The sequence below is a fragment of the Pinus tabuliformis genome, chromosome 2_1 (assembly GCF_031772625.1).
Source record: "Pinus tabuliformis cultivar Carrire ecotype Pingquan chromosome 2_1, CPIR1, whole genome shotgun sequence".
NCBI lineage: Eukaryota > Viridiplantae > Streptophyta > Pinopsida > Pinales > Pinaceae > Pinus > Pinus tabuliformis.
The window spans coordinates 615,269,535-615,283,207 of NC_142299.1; positions in this window are offsets into that span (position 1 = coordinate 615,269,535).

Consider the following 13,673-nt stretch of genomic DNA (forward strand, 5'->3'; position numbering starts at 1 on the left):
AATTCTCGAAATTTCCCTTTTCCCGTATATATTTAAATTATTTTAATATTTAATATCCCTAGACCAGTTTAAATATAAACTATAGTTAGCCGCTAACCTCGCCTTAATCCAACATTTAATTAAATCCTGCCAAGTTAATTGCCCGTCAGGGCCCTCCATTAGCCCCCGTACAACTCCTATGCCTGATCACCATGTGATTGCCTCCCATTTCATATGATGGCTATTAACCATTTCGGGCAGGCCCAAAGCTTGAACTTTACCTGCCCAAAATGGTTTTTTTTCGCTTGGGCCCCCAATACGACGTGGTGCTCGATGAGTGGAATTGGGCAGCCTCCCCCCAAAACCACCCAGTGCTCATAAGCGGTGCGAAAAAACCCGCTTACTGCCCCTCCGCTAAACGCCAAAACTATCACATCATCCCTCTAAATGCCAAAAGTAACACTATTCCCCAAACACTTGCCAAACATTGACTTTGTTAATAAAGCTAAAAAACCTCATAATCTTTGTTTTATCGTGAATTCAACCGAAACGGCCATGCACGCACCTGCACGATGACGAACCTATCAACCTACATCCATTTGCCAACTTGAAGGTGCCATAGAACACTCAGTTCACCCTCCAGTCCACACAGAACTTTTCGACCATGCACAGTCGCCTGTCAACCTATTTAGAGCCAATTTTCCCCAAATTCTAAGTATTTAACCCAAAATTCACTAGAAACCTTGTCTAAATTTGAACCAGTTACTTGCATTGCTTGGAATTAATAAGAAATTAAGTGAAAGAACTGCACAACAACCCAAGACTACTCTGTATTGGAACCCAGTTGCCCTAATTGATTGAAAAACCCCATTACCCTCAAGAAACTGTAAGTTTTGTTCCCCATTCTTAAATCCACAAGAACTAAGAATGTCTACCCCTATTGTCATGGATTTCAAGCCAATTACAACTCCCCTTCTAGACTTAGACCATATCCCTCTCATAGATAAAGATTTCCAAATTAAGGACACTGATGTCTGTGAATCCCCTATCAAACTGTATTGCCGACACCGGGACCAATACCTAAACCAAGCTAATAAAATAGGTCTTTTGGAGTCTAATTTTCCCAAGTATCAATTCCCTGACGTGCATATTTTCCCTGAGATTGTTCATTATTGCCATGCAAACTACATTCCCAGTCAAAGAGCAGTGATGTCCCCTGATGAAACCATACTTTTCACCATCACTGCCAAGTGAGTCAACGAAATGCTACAACTGCAACCAGGACAAAATCTGACCCCTATTTCCATTGGAGACCTGCTAGACCGATTTCCCAAGATTACCACTGCTAAGATTGCTGAACTTCTTCAGATCTTCATCAGGGAGGGAAAGCATGTCCCAACAGAACCTCCTCCATATGTGGCTACCATATTTTCCTCATTTGGTGAGGATATAGTAGCATTGATCTCTTGTGTTTTAGGCTATACCACCAATGAGTATATAGATGAAATCATTTTAGCCTTCATGTCCATTTTTACTCTAGGACAACCCTCTGCTGTCATGTATTATTATGCCAAGTACATATCTGATAGGATGCATGAACAATTTTTGAGAATGAGTAATGAAAGAGTGTTTAAGTATTCTTCAGTTTTGTACCACCTTCTCTTATACTATCAAGCTGACAAGTTCCCATTCACTCTCCAAAAGCTTGACACTAAAGGTCATCCTAGGTCAGTAATTTTTTGGACTCCTTTGATACATAAGCATGATTCCCCACATCCATATACAGATTTCATTGATATTTTTGTATATCCAGTAGTGAAGTCCTCCTTCAAGAATCAGTTCAGACATCAGGAGGATCCTACAACTATCAAAACAACACAAAGTGGGAGATTGGTACTTGTACCAAAATCACACAGAAATCAGGATCTATGGCTGTGAGTTGGCCCCATATAAACTACCTAGATACCTCCCAATGAGGTTATTTGCTCTAGAGTACTACAGGAAGATAATCAACTCAGATGAGGTACATTTTGTTAAAGCCAAAAAGAAGGCCCAGCTCAGAATCAAAGATCAACTAGGCCCCTTTGTATGCAATAGCAGAGAAGCTGGAAGAGAAGCAGAAGAAATCCTTCAGAGACTCAAACTAAAACAAAGCTTCATGTGGAAATATGATCCTTGTGACTTCATCTGCAATAGAAGACAGAAAAATAAGATGACTCCCTTCATTCACCACCAAATCCCTGAAATAGAGAGATATGAAAATCAATTGGAATGGGTGGAGAATACTCTAGTGGACAGAGATAGCAATGAAGTTGTTGTTGAAAATGCACTAATTGATCTAGAGAAAAGGCTTGATGAAGGTTCTTTCCTATAGGTTTCCAAGAGAATCTCAAGCACAAGGAGAATCACAGGCACACAGTGAACAACATATAGAAGAGTCCCAGGTACAAGAAAAGTCAGAACATCCATACCTATAAGAGGAATTAGGTCAAACAAGTACACACCAACCCAATATGAGTACTCCCCCTAACTTGAAAACTCCTCTAAATGAAGAAAGAAGCCTCAAAAGAAATAGGGAGGACGCCACTACATTAGGTAGAGCAACCATACAAACCTATGTAGAAACCAGCCTAGTCAAAAGGTAGAGGTTAAATCCTGTTTCGGAGCAAGAATTCATAGAAGAAACAGTGGAGGCCACCAGCACAGAGAAAGAAAGAAGTAGGCCTGCTAATCCTTCTGGGGGCATACCAGAACCTTCCACATCTCATACTTAGATGTTGAAGATGAAATAGAGTGTTGAAGTGTCCTCATTTGGGATGGCAGCAGACAAAGATTAAGATATCAGAGAAAGGTACAAGGACATCAAAGCCAGGAATGAGAGGCTAAAGGCCTAGACTTATGCACAATACCTCAAGATAACACCTACCAACCAAACAAGACTGATGTCAGCCTATGATGTGAAACAAGGCAAAATGAAAATGACATTCATGAAACCTACCACACAACAACCAAGATCAGCAGCTGACTTCCAGAAGATAGATTTTGAAGTGATGGCAAAGGACATACATCCTATTGACCAGATTGAGTTGCAAAAATAGACAAGGGAGATGATTTACTCCACCTTGACAGGGAAAGCAATCATAACCAACCAATTGCAGAACTCCCTGAATAATATATCAGCTCAGTTCCAATTGGAGAAGGCCTCTTCATAGGCTAAAGACCCAGAATCAAGTCCTTAGAAGACTTAATCATTGAGTTGTGTCACAATCCCAAAGAGGTAAAGGCCACTAAAAAGTTGATAAAGAAGAAGAATGATGACATAGCTTCTTTGAAGAAGCAACCTAAAATTCCACCATTGCATCATTCACAAACAATAGAAGTCCTGGAAACACAAAAAGGACAAGAAGAGCTTATGGACTTGGTCCTAAAACTAAATGACCAATTGAAAGAAATAGAGAAAGAATTGGGCACATTGATTTAGTTCAAACAGAGTGAAATGGCCACTACTTCCACAGGTGCCATTCCCATGGTAACAACTGCAGTCCCTTCAACGTTGGCATCCTCTTTAGCACCAACAACTCCACCTGCTACACCACTTCCAGTCACAAGTGAGTCCACAAATGCAGGTACCTCAACAGAAAAGACAACAGAGTTAGTGAAGGCCATGGAGGAAATGTCCATCTAGGAAATAGAGCTTAAGAGACTTAGGGAGAAAGTGGCAAGCTTAGAAACTAATTGCAACCTTGCCCAAATACAACAAAAAGAAGAAGCACAAAAAACCCTAAGGATGGGTGAGAAGATAAAGGTCCTAAAGAAGGATCTAACTTTGCAAAAGCCACTAGGATAGACTAGGGACATGCTCTCGGCTAATATCATTGACTCTGTCAATGATATATGGCCATCAGTTCAAGTAATATTCAAGGAAATAGAATTGGTGAAAGTTGCCATTGAAGCAATACAAAAGGTAAAGGAAGACCTAGGAGACCAACCTAAGGATGCTAATCGACTCATCAAATTCTTGAACAACAAGAACATGCATGAACTAAATGAGCTTGGTGTGGAGGACAAAACTGAAGCCATCATGAAAATCAAAAAGGTTCTTTCTAAAAGAAACCTTATGCTTAACCTGGAGGAAAAATGCCATGACATGTAGGTTGGCATTGACAGATTCATGGCAAAGTTTTAAATTTTGATGGATAAAGGCCTTCCAAGTCCCATGGTCATCCATGAAAAACTTATGACCCAATTTGACTGTGTTGACAAGCTGAAGAAATTATCTAAGGAACAGACAAGCACTTTAGGAGTCAAAGCATTGCCAACAGGAAGTATTATATGATACTTAAGAAAATCTATTCTTCCAAGAGTATGAGGTGAAACATCTATTTGTCATCAAACCAAAATTTTCCAAATAAATTGAGGCAGATGAGATATATAGAAGGATGCTCAAGGTAAAGTTACCTAAAGATGAATGGTGGGAAAAAATGACATATTTACTATAAGTTACCACAGTAAATCTGAAGGCAGATGAAACAGGTAAATAGGGTCAAAGAGTAACAGGTTAAAGAGTATCAGTCAGAGGTTAAAGAAAAAGATGATTCCAACATACACATATCATCCAGCTTAAAAGGGCTCAAGTTCAACTGCAACAACCAACACTACCACAATAAGAGGGACAACATGATGCAGTTTTCCATCTGTCTCTATCTTCATGCTTGAAGATATTTTGATTTCCTAGATTAATTCTCAAACTGTTATGAGATATTTTGTAAATATTTTTTCTATAAACTTCACCTTTCGAAGTATTTAGTGTGGATTCAAAGACATTTCTATAGACATTTTTCCTATCAAGTTAAAGTGCTATTGTATCAAGACTGGATTGGCTTGCTGGATCATGGAATAAAGCTCAGACATTTCACAGGATTCTTGTGTAAAGCAGAAATCAAATAAGTATTTTCTCTCATGTGTATTATTTTTTTTCCTTATGTTTATTAATAATCATATGCGTTTCTATAAAACCTTAATGGTAAACTAGGAATGATATTTCAGAACTTGCTTTAATGCGCTCTGTCTTGACTGTTTACCTTCTTAATGTTTTCTGCTAAAATATCTTAGTTAGGAAATTCTTAAATGCTCCTTAACTTCTGTAGTTTCCCCCTCGGTCTATAGAAAAGTATTCTTAGTTTCCCTTTGCTCATGATCAGCTCTTGCTCTTCATCTTGATCCCGGTCTAAGGATTCTTTGTTGCCCTTTAACCCTGGTTAGGACTATCTCATCCATTGAACTTGAAGATTTGACTTTTTCTTTGCTATCCTACCCTGTGAACACTCCCTTTAGTGATCTGGTCTAATTAAGCCATCCTTTGATTGACTCCATAGCCCAATGGCTTGAAGGCCTTGTTCCATCCATCTATTCGTAGAATTCCACAACCCAGTAAATTAAAAACCTTATGATCACTAAGAACTAGCCTAAAATCCCACCCAAAACAAAGTTAAATTATAAAGAGAGAGCCCTCTCCGGACTTAGGTTGGCTAGAACCCGAGTCTAAAAGATTAGGTTTGTGGTTACCTCAGATTATTCCTTCTTTTGGTAACTTCTAGGGAAGACTTATGAGTTATAACATAGTGGCGACCATACTGGGGAATCAAACCCTTAGTTTTAATAAACCTTTGAGAAATTTCAAAGTTTTATTTCAAGCCTCTTGAAGGGTTTATTAGAAGTTATTTATAAAATTTCATAGAAAAGAAATAATCAGAAAAAGCTTGAAATTTGGCTTCAAGGAGAACTCACTACACTAGGGCCAACCCTGATCCAAACCCTCCCCAGGTATTTGACAATCCTAAACTAATTTCAAGAATATCCATAAGACAAGAAAGTTCAGTGGTCCTACACCTTCAATTAAAGCAGATTCCTGCCCGGATGAGTGGTTGGTTTTAGAAGACCTCCCCTTTGACAAGCATTTTGACCTTTCCCTATTTAGAAGCAGGTTTCAAAGTGCACTTGATGACATAGTTGTAGATCCAAAATTTACAGTTGAACTTGAAGTCCAAAGGGAAAACTTATCAATTGATCAGTACATTCTAAATTCCCCTCAGTCATCCCTCACTACTACTAAGATCTCTGAACTTTCTGAAACGAATTCAGCTTCCTTTAGTTCACTATTATTCCCTTCTATCTCTGAAGTTCATTCCTCACCTCCATTTATACCTTCACTTCCCCACCAACCTACCATTACACATCACTCACCCATTACTCCCAGTTCCTCATTTCCCCTTCTATCATCCTCGGGAACCCAAACACCCCTTCTTAGTCCTGGCAAACTTAGAGCCATGGCAAACATATATGCTCCTCTTGTGTTTCCTGCTCCACTAGGTGCCATGCCAGAAGACTACCAGAAAAAAATCATCTAATTGATGGCATAGGACCCTATACAACACAACAACACACAAAAAAGATGACAGATCATTTTTAATTACATGAAATTGATATTGAAGATGTCCAAATGAGACTGTTTGCTCAGACTTTAGCTGGTGATGTAAGAACATGGTTTAGATCTTTACCTACTAACAACATAAACACTTTAGAAGTATTTTACCAACAATTTTTAAATAGATGGGAAAAGAAAAAGAACCCTTTGCAGATCCTTTCAGAATATGAAAACATCAAGAGAGGACCAAATGAAACAGTCTAGGATTACTGTACTAGATTCAACAATATATACAATGCAATACCAATCAATCTTAGACCTCGCACCTGGCTTATCTATGATAAAGTTTCCTGATGGTGTTTGATACTGATATGGCCTTCCAACTTAGAGAGAGAAATCCTCCAACTCTATAAGACATGCAGAGTGTAGCAGTTAGTGTAGAAGCTAATTTTATAGCAAAAAGAGCTAGGGTTAGGAACGAAAGGAGAGCACCCTTGAAAGATGAAGCCTCACCCTTTGACCTTAAAATGGATGCCCTAGCCAAAGGAATGGAAAAATTGATGGATAGGATGGAGAACATTGAAAGAAAGCCTCACTGGGATAATCAACAGGCACCTCCAGTGAGAAATCCAAACTTTAGAAAGAATCAAAATCAGAACACTGGAAAAAATGGACCTGATCAGAATATTAGGCCTCCTTTTCAAGAAAACTATGCTGAAACTTCCCATTCAGAAGACCCTAAACAAGACACACAAATTAACTTAATGGGATTAGATGAGGAGGAAACTGCCTTTTTACTCAAGATGATCAGGAATTACACATGGTTCAGCAGTTGCAGACACAATTAGGAGAATCATTCGATTACGAGCAAGGATATGATTCTACTATCTTCAAAGTGCATAAACAATACACTTTCAGGAGTAAAAAGAACACTGATACTCCTGAACAAAACAAGAAAGCAGTACCAAATCAACCTAAGAAAATTAAAGCAACTCCAGTTACAAAAACTCTCCAAATCCTCTCTAGACCAAATCATAACCTTCCTAGTCCCACTATTGTCAATGTAACTAATGACCAACCCACTGATAATCAATCATCCACCTCAATCCCCTCCAAGGAGACAGTGGAAGAAACTCCAAATATCACTTTAGAAAACTCACTAAACAAGACTTCAAATAACGAAAAAGAAGACCAATGCGCTCCAAACCCTGCTGTTAAAATTCCAAACACTCAAATAGAGCAATCCCCTTTTCCTTTCAATTTGGCAGCAGAGGTAGCCAAATTGAAAATCTCAGTTCCCTTAATAGAGCTAATTAAACATGAAACTTACAAATATCAAATAAGAAAATCCTTAAACTTCATTGAGAATGAAGACTCTGTTAACTTATTTGATGACCAACTTGAGCTTATTTTCGGTCTTGATGTTAATGGAAACCTAGTGGAAGGATGGATACCACCCTTTACATTAACCTTAACATTCACGATAAAATCCTACACAATGCTATGCTAGACTCTGGGGCTTCACACAATCTAATGCCTAAATCTATTATGGATAAATTGAACTTGGATATCACTAGGCTTTACGAGGCCATGTTTTCATTTTATTCAAGTCAAGTTAAGTGCCTAGGACTAATAAAAGACCTGTGTGTTTCCCTAGTAAAATACCCTACTAAGACCATTCTTATGGACATAGTTGTTGCTGATATACCGCCTAAATATGGCATGTTTGTGTCTAGATCATGGGGGTCCAAAGTCCAAGGATCTTTGCAACTTGACATGTCATATGCCACAATTTCAGTCTTTGGACATCCTAGAAAACTGTACAGAGAGACCCTGATGAAATATGTATTGAGTGGCGAGGCTAGGCCTCAAAATTGTCATATATATTCCATGCATTCTGACATCAATTCTTTCCTATATATTCCAAACCAAGAAAATACTTCAAAAAACATTACTTCAGAACCAAAAGAAATTGCAGTTGCAACAGAAAATCAAATTGTCCAAATTCAAGAGTTTTCAGATAAAAAAGATGATCAAGATACCTTAATCAAAGAATATTTTGTTCCCCCAAACAGTAAGAATTATGAACATGAAATACTATGGCATCTTGAATTTGATGGGTTACCGAACAAACTAGGTGCAGAAGCAGGAGTGAGGATTTATAATTTAGAGAATGATCACTCAAAGGGCCATGCTTACAGGCTAAACATCAAATGCACGAACAACATGGCTGAGTATGAAGAACTTCTTTTAGGTCTCAAATTGGTTAAAAGGTTAGAAGCCATAAGATTTTCTATTATGGGAGATTCTGAGATGGTTATAAAACAAATCAACGCTGTATATATGACTAGAGATCCTAGGTTAGGTTTTTATACAGGAACAATTGTAGAAATATTGAATAATTTTCTAGAAACTAAGCTTGCGGTCATTGCAAGGAAACATAATATGCAGGCTCATAGTTTAGCAATGTTTTCCAGCACTTGTAAGTTACCATTTCAACCTAACCATCAATACATTGCTGAGGTTAGGCATAGACCTGCTATCCTAGAAAACTTGAAAAACTGGCAAGTATTCAGTAATGACCAACAAATAAACCATTTTCTAACTTTAGAGGAAGAGTTTGTAAATAGCAACATAGATACTGACATAACATTAGATCTTGATTTTATAGATAAAATATAAATGAACAAATTAGAAGATGAAGAGATAGATAGATTCCATCCCACAAAGTTTACTAAATCAGATATTCAAAACCTAAAGCAAGTTGAAATTGAAGAGATAATTAACGAAGATTCTGAAATCATTAATCTCAAAGACAACTTTTTTCCCAAAGGATTAACTCCTTTGGAAGACTTGTTTGATTCAAATGATGTCCCTAGAAAACCAAAAATGGAACCCTTAAAATCTGACATAGAGGAGTGTAACATAGGCTCTGAGGAAGATCCTAAATTGATAAAACTTTCAAAATCCTTACCTCCTACTGAAAAAGGTAAAATACATTGAACTGTTAAAGGAATTCCAAGATTTCTTTGCTTGGAGTTATGAGGACCTCAAGTCCTATGACACTAGCATAATACAACACACTATCCCCATAAAAGAAAACCAGAAACATTTTAGATAGAAGCTTTGAAGGATTAATCCCATTCTATTGCCTTCTATTGAAAAGGAAATTAAAAGCATGTACGAAGCCAAGATAATAGCACCAATTAGATTCTCTTATTGGGTTTCAAATTTGGTGCCCACAAGGAAAAATATTGGTGAGATTAGACTGTGTGTTGACCTTAGGAATTTCAATAAAGTTTCACTCAAGGAAAACTACCATCTTCCCAAAATGGATCACATATTACAGAGGGTAGTAGGTTCAACTAGAATCTCATTGTTGGATGGGTTTTCTGGTTATAATCAGATCTTAGTCCACCCAGATGACCAGGCTAAAACTGCATTCACTACTCCTTGGGGCACTTTCATGTATGTGAAGATGCCTTTTGGATTAAAGAATGCAGGGGCCACCTTTCAAAGAGCTATGGATATAGCTTTTGCTAAGGAAATCCATGACTTCCTAGTAATATACTTAGATGATATCACTGTATTCTCAAAATCTGATAAACAACACCTAGATCATCTAAGGCAGGTCTTCATCAAGTGTAGAAAGTATGGAATTTCTTTGAATCCTAAAAAATATTTATTTGGGTTGGAAGAGGGAAAACTGTTAGGCCACATAATCTCTAAAGATGGTATCCGAATAGATCTTGCAAGAATTGAAGCCATCTTACAGATACAACATCCTAGGAGCATCCGAGAACTACAAGCCTTTCTAGGTAAAATAAACTTTCTTAGAAGATTTATTTCTAACTTAGTAGAACTAATTAGATTATTAAATAACATGTTGAAAAAATATTCGATTATTAAGTGGAAAGTTGAGGCTAAACGTTCTTTTGAATATATAAAGCTAGCCTTAACACAAATACCAGTTTTGATTAGTCCAAAGTTTGATAGGGATTTCATTATATTTTCTGTTGCCTTAGAACACACAATTGCTGCAGTCCTACTGTAGAAGAATGATCAGGGTTTTGAACAACCTATTGCCTTCTTTAGCAAAGCTCTGAGGGATGCCCATTTAAAGTATAATATAATGGAAAAGCAATCTTTTGCTTTAGTCAAATCTATCAAAGATTTCAGAGTTTACATTCTATATTCTCATGTAATAGCTTATGTTCCCAATGCTGTGGTCAAAGACATCCTAACTCACGATGGTCCAGATGGAAAAAGAGGGAAGTGGATAGCTACTATATTAGAATATGACCTAGAAATAAAACCTACAAAGTTGATCAAGGGCCAAGGTTTAGCCAAGCTCATGGTTGAATCGAATTGTCAGACCTTAGACATAAATTTTATTGCAGAAATGGATAATGGAGAGGAGATGGCGACTCCACCAATCAGCCAGGCCTTTATTGAATCACCATGGTATGTTGACGTTATATATGTTTTACAAAATCTACAAGCTCCTACTAAATTATCCAGGACTAAAAGTAGGTTCTTAAAAATGAAATATTTAAAGTCTTGCATAGTTGATAATGCTCTATTTTGGAGGAATCATGAAGCTATCCTTCTTAATTATTTATTGAAAGAAAAACCTAACAAGGTGTTACAGGAGTTTCATGCAGGTGACTGTGGGGGACATATTTACTAGAAAGCCACAACTGACAAGATTCTAAGAGACGGTTTTTATTGGCCCACTCTGTTTTCTGATGTAAAGAAATTTTTAACCTCATGTCATAAATGTCAGATTTTTTAAGGAAAGAAAAAACTTTTACCCTTATCTTTGAAGTCAATATCTGTTGAAGCACCATTTAAACAATGGGGTCTTGACTTCATTGGTGAAATCCACCCACCTTCCTCTGCCCAACATAAATGGATTCTCACTGCTACAGATTATTTTACCAAATGGATAGAAGTCATACCATCAAGGCAAGCCACTGATAGTGTTATAATAACCTTTCTTGAATCCAATATCCTATCTAGATTTGGGTGCCCAACCAAGATCATCACTAATAATGAAACAACATTCAAATCTAAGAGAATTATTGATTTCTGTAATAAGTATCATATAACCCTAGGTCACTCTACATCTTATTAACCTCAAGGGAATGGACTAGTAGAGTCCTCCAACAAGAGTTTAGTGAATATCATCAAAAAATTGTTGGAGGATAATAAGAAAACATGGAACAAGAAGCTAGTAAATGCCTTGGGGGTAGATGGCTAACCAAAAAGAAATCCAATGGTACCAGTCCTTATCAATTAGTTTATGGAATGGAGGTTTTTTTCTCATCTTCCTTGGGAACACCAATGATGAAATTACTCCAAGAGGTGCAGGTTGAGCCAAATTATATTCAAAGGAGAATCAACCAGACAATTCACTTACATTAGACCAAGGAAGAAGGGTACATCAGATCCCATGTTGTGCAAGAAAGGATCAAGAAAGCTTTTGATAAAAGGACTACGGCAGATGATTTCTACCTAGGAGACAAAGTTTTGAAATGGGATTCAAGAGGAGAGGATAAAGGTAAACATGGGAAGTTTGATTTCCTATGGAAAGACCCATATATCATTTATGCTTTTAGGGGTAATAATGCTTTTTTCCTTTGAGAATTGGATGGCACAGAAGCAGAAGGAGGACCAATTAATGGTCAAATGCTTAAACACTACATAGAACCTAGTTACTGATTTCACTAATCACTTGTACATATTCTATTTTTCTAAAGTTTAGAGTTGATTGGATAATGAATTTTTGAAGTTGAATCCTGAGGAGATGGCCCTAAGCTTCAAAGGTTTTACTGTCATAAATAGCAATAAGGCAGAAAAGTGAAAGGGAAAAAGTTGCAGAAGAACATCACAACAATTTAGAAGGCCATTGATCTACAAGTTCTTGACATTTCACCAGGAAATGTCATCCCCAAGTGGAGCCACTGTTAGGTTCCTATACCAATAGGAGTCATAATTTTTGAATGGCTGAGATTAAACTTGTAATATGTACATACCTTTGTTTTTTTTCAAATGTTTTCCATATTCAAAAAATAAAAAAATGTAAATAGGGTATGTCCTAAAAGAAAAATCAAAGGACAAAAAGAATAAAACGGTGAAAAAAGATAAAAAAATATGAACCCCAAGAAAAGAAAAGACCATGAAAGTGAGCAAGTTAGAATGTCACTCCTAGTTAATTTTATGAGGAATAAATGATTGTGTGCAGTTTGTAACCTATGCCACAATCCATGATAGTCAAAATGTTTAAACTTGGCTATTTCATGCTTATAGATAGAGAATAAAATCTGACCAAACAGTGTAATCTTGGCAGATAAGTAGATAGGTAGAGTAAATAAAAGGAGCTCAACTGTTTAATCTGAGCCCTTGGATGTAATAAGGTTAGACTTAGTTAGATTACTATTGTAAAAGAAAAGAAAAATGTTTTGATAAGGGTTTGCCAACTTAAGTGCACCCTAATAAAGAGAAGTAAAAATGGTAGGATGAGTAGGTGGGTAAGTAGAAGAAAGGTTGCAGAATTGTGATGCTTGTTAGACAAAAGCATATTTATCACCCTCATCGTGAAAGTGCTAAGTATGAAAGAGCAATTGGACATGTATCAAGTCTACAAAGGCAATTAATTATCTTCCTTCATTCACTTCACTTTCACTTAACTAATTTCCAATGAAAAGTATTAAGCACCCAAAATCTTAAGTCAAAGGGGCTCAGAGCATTTCTCTGACTCCTGGAGGGACCGGACCCTCGGCCCAATGACTTATAAATCCTAAGTACTAAAAACCCCTCATAAACATTCACCCCCTTCACTCTCCCTCATTTTCCCAAACAAATCCCTTTTCCTAAGATAAAACACCATTTTTCCTAAGGAAAAGTAATTACTCCCATGTAAACCCTTTTTCCTAAAAACCCTCAAAAATACTTTAAGCCTAAGTCATAATGTTTTTATGTGAAAAGCAAATAAGTTATAAATACACATTATACTTAGTGCTAATCCATTTTCCGCAATATTCATATTAACTTCTAATTTTAATTATATTTATTAATTCCCGAAATTTCCCTTTTCCCGTATATATTTAAATCCCTTTAATATTTAATATCCCTAGCCCAGTTTAAATATAAACTATACTTAGCCCCTAACCCCACCTTAATCCATCATTTAATTAAATCCTGCCAAGTTAATTTCCCGCTGGGCCCCTCCATTACCCCCCGTACAACTCCTATGCCCGATCACCAT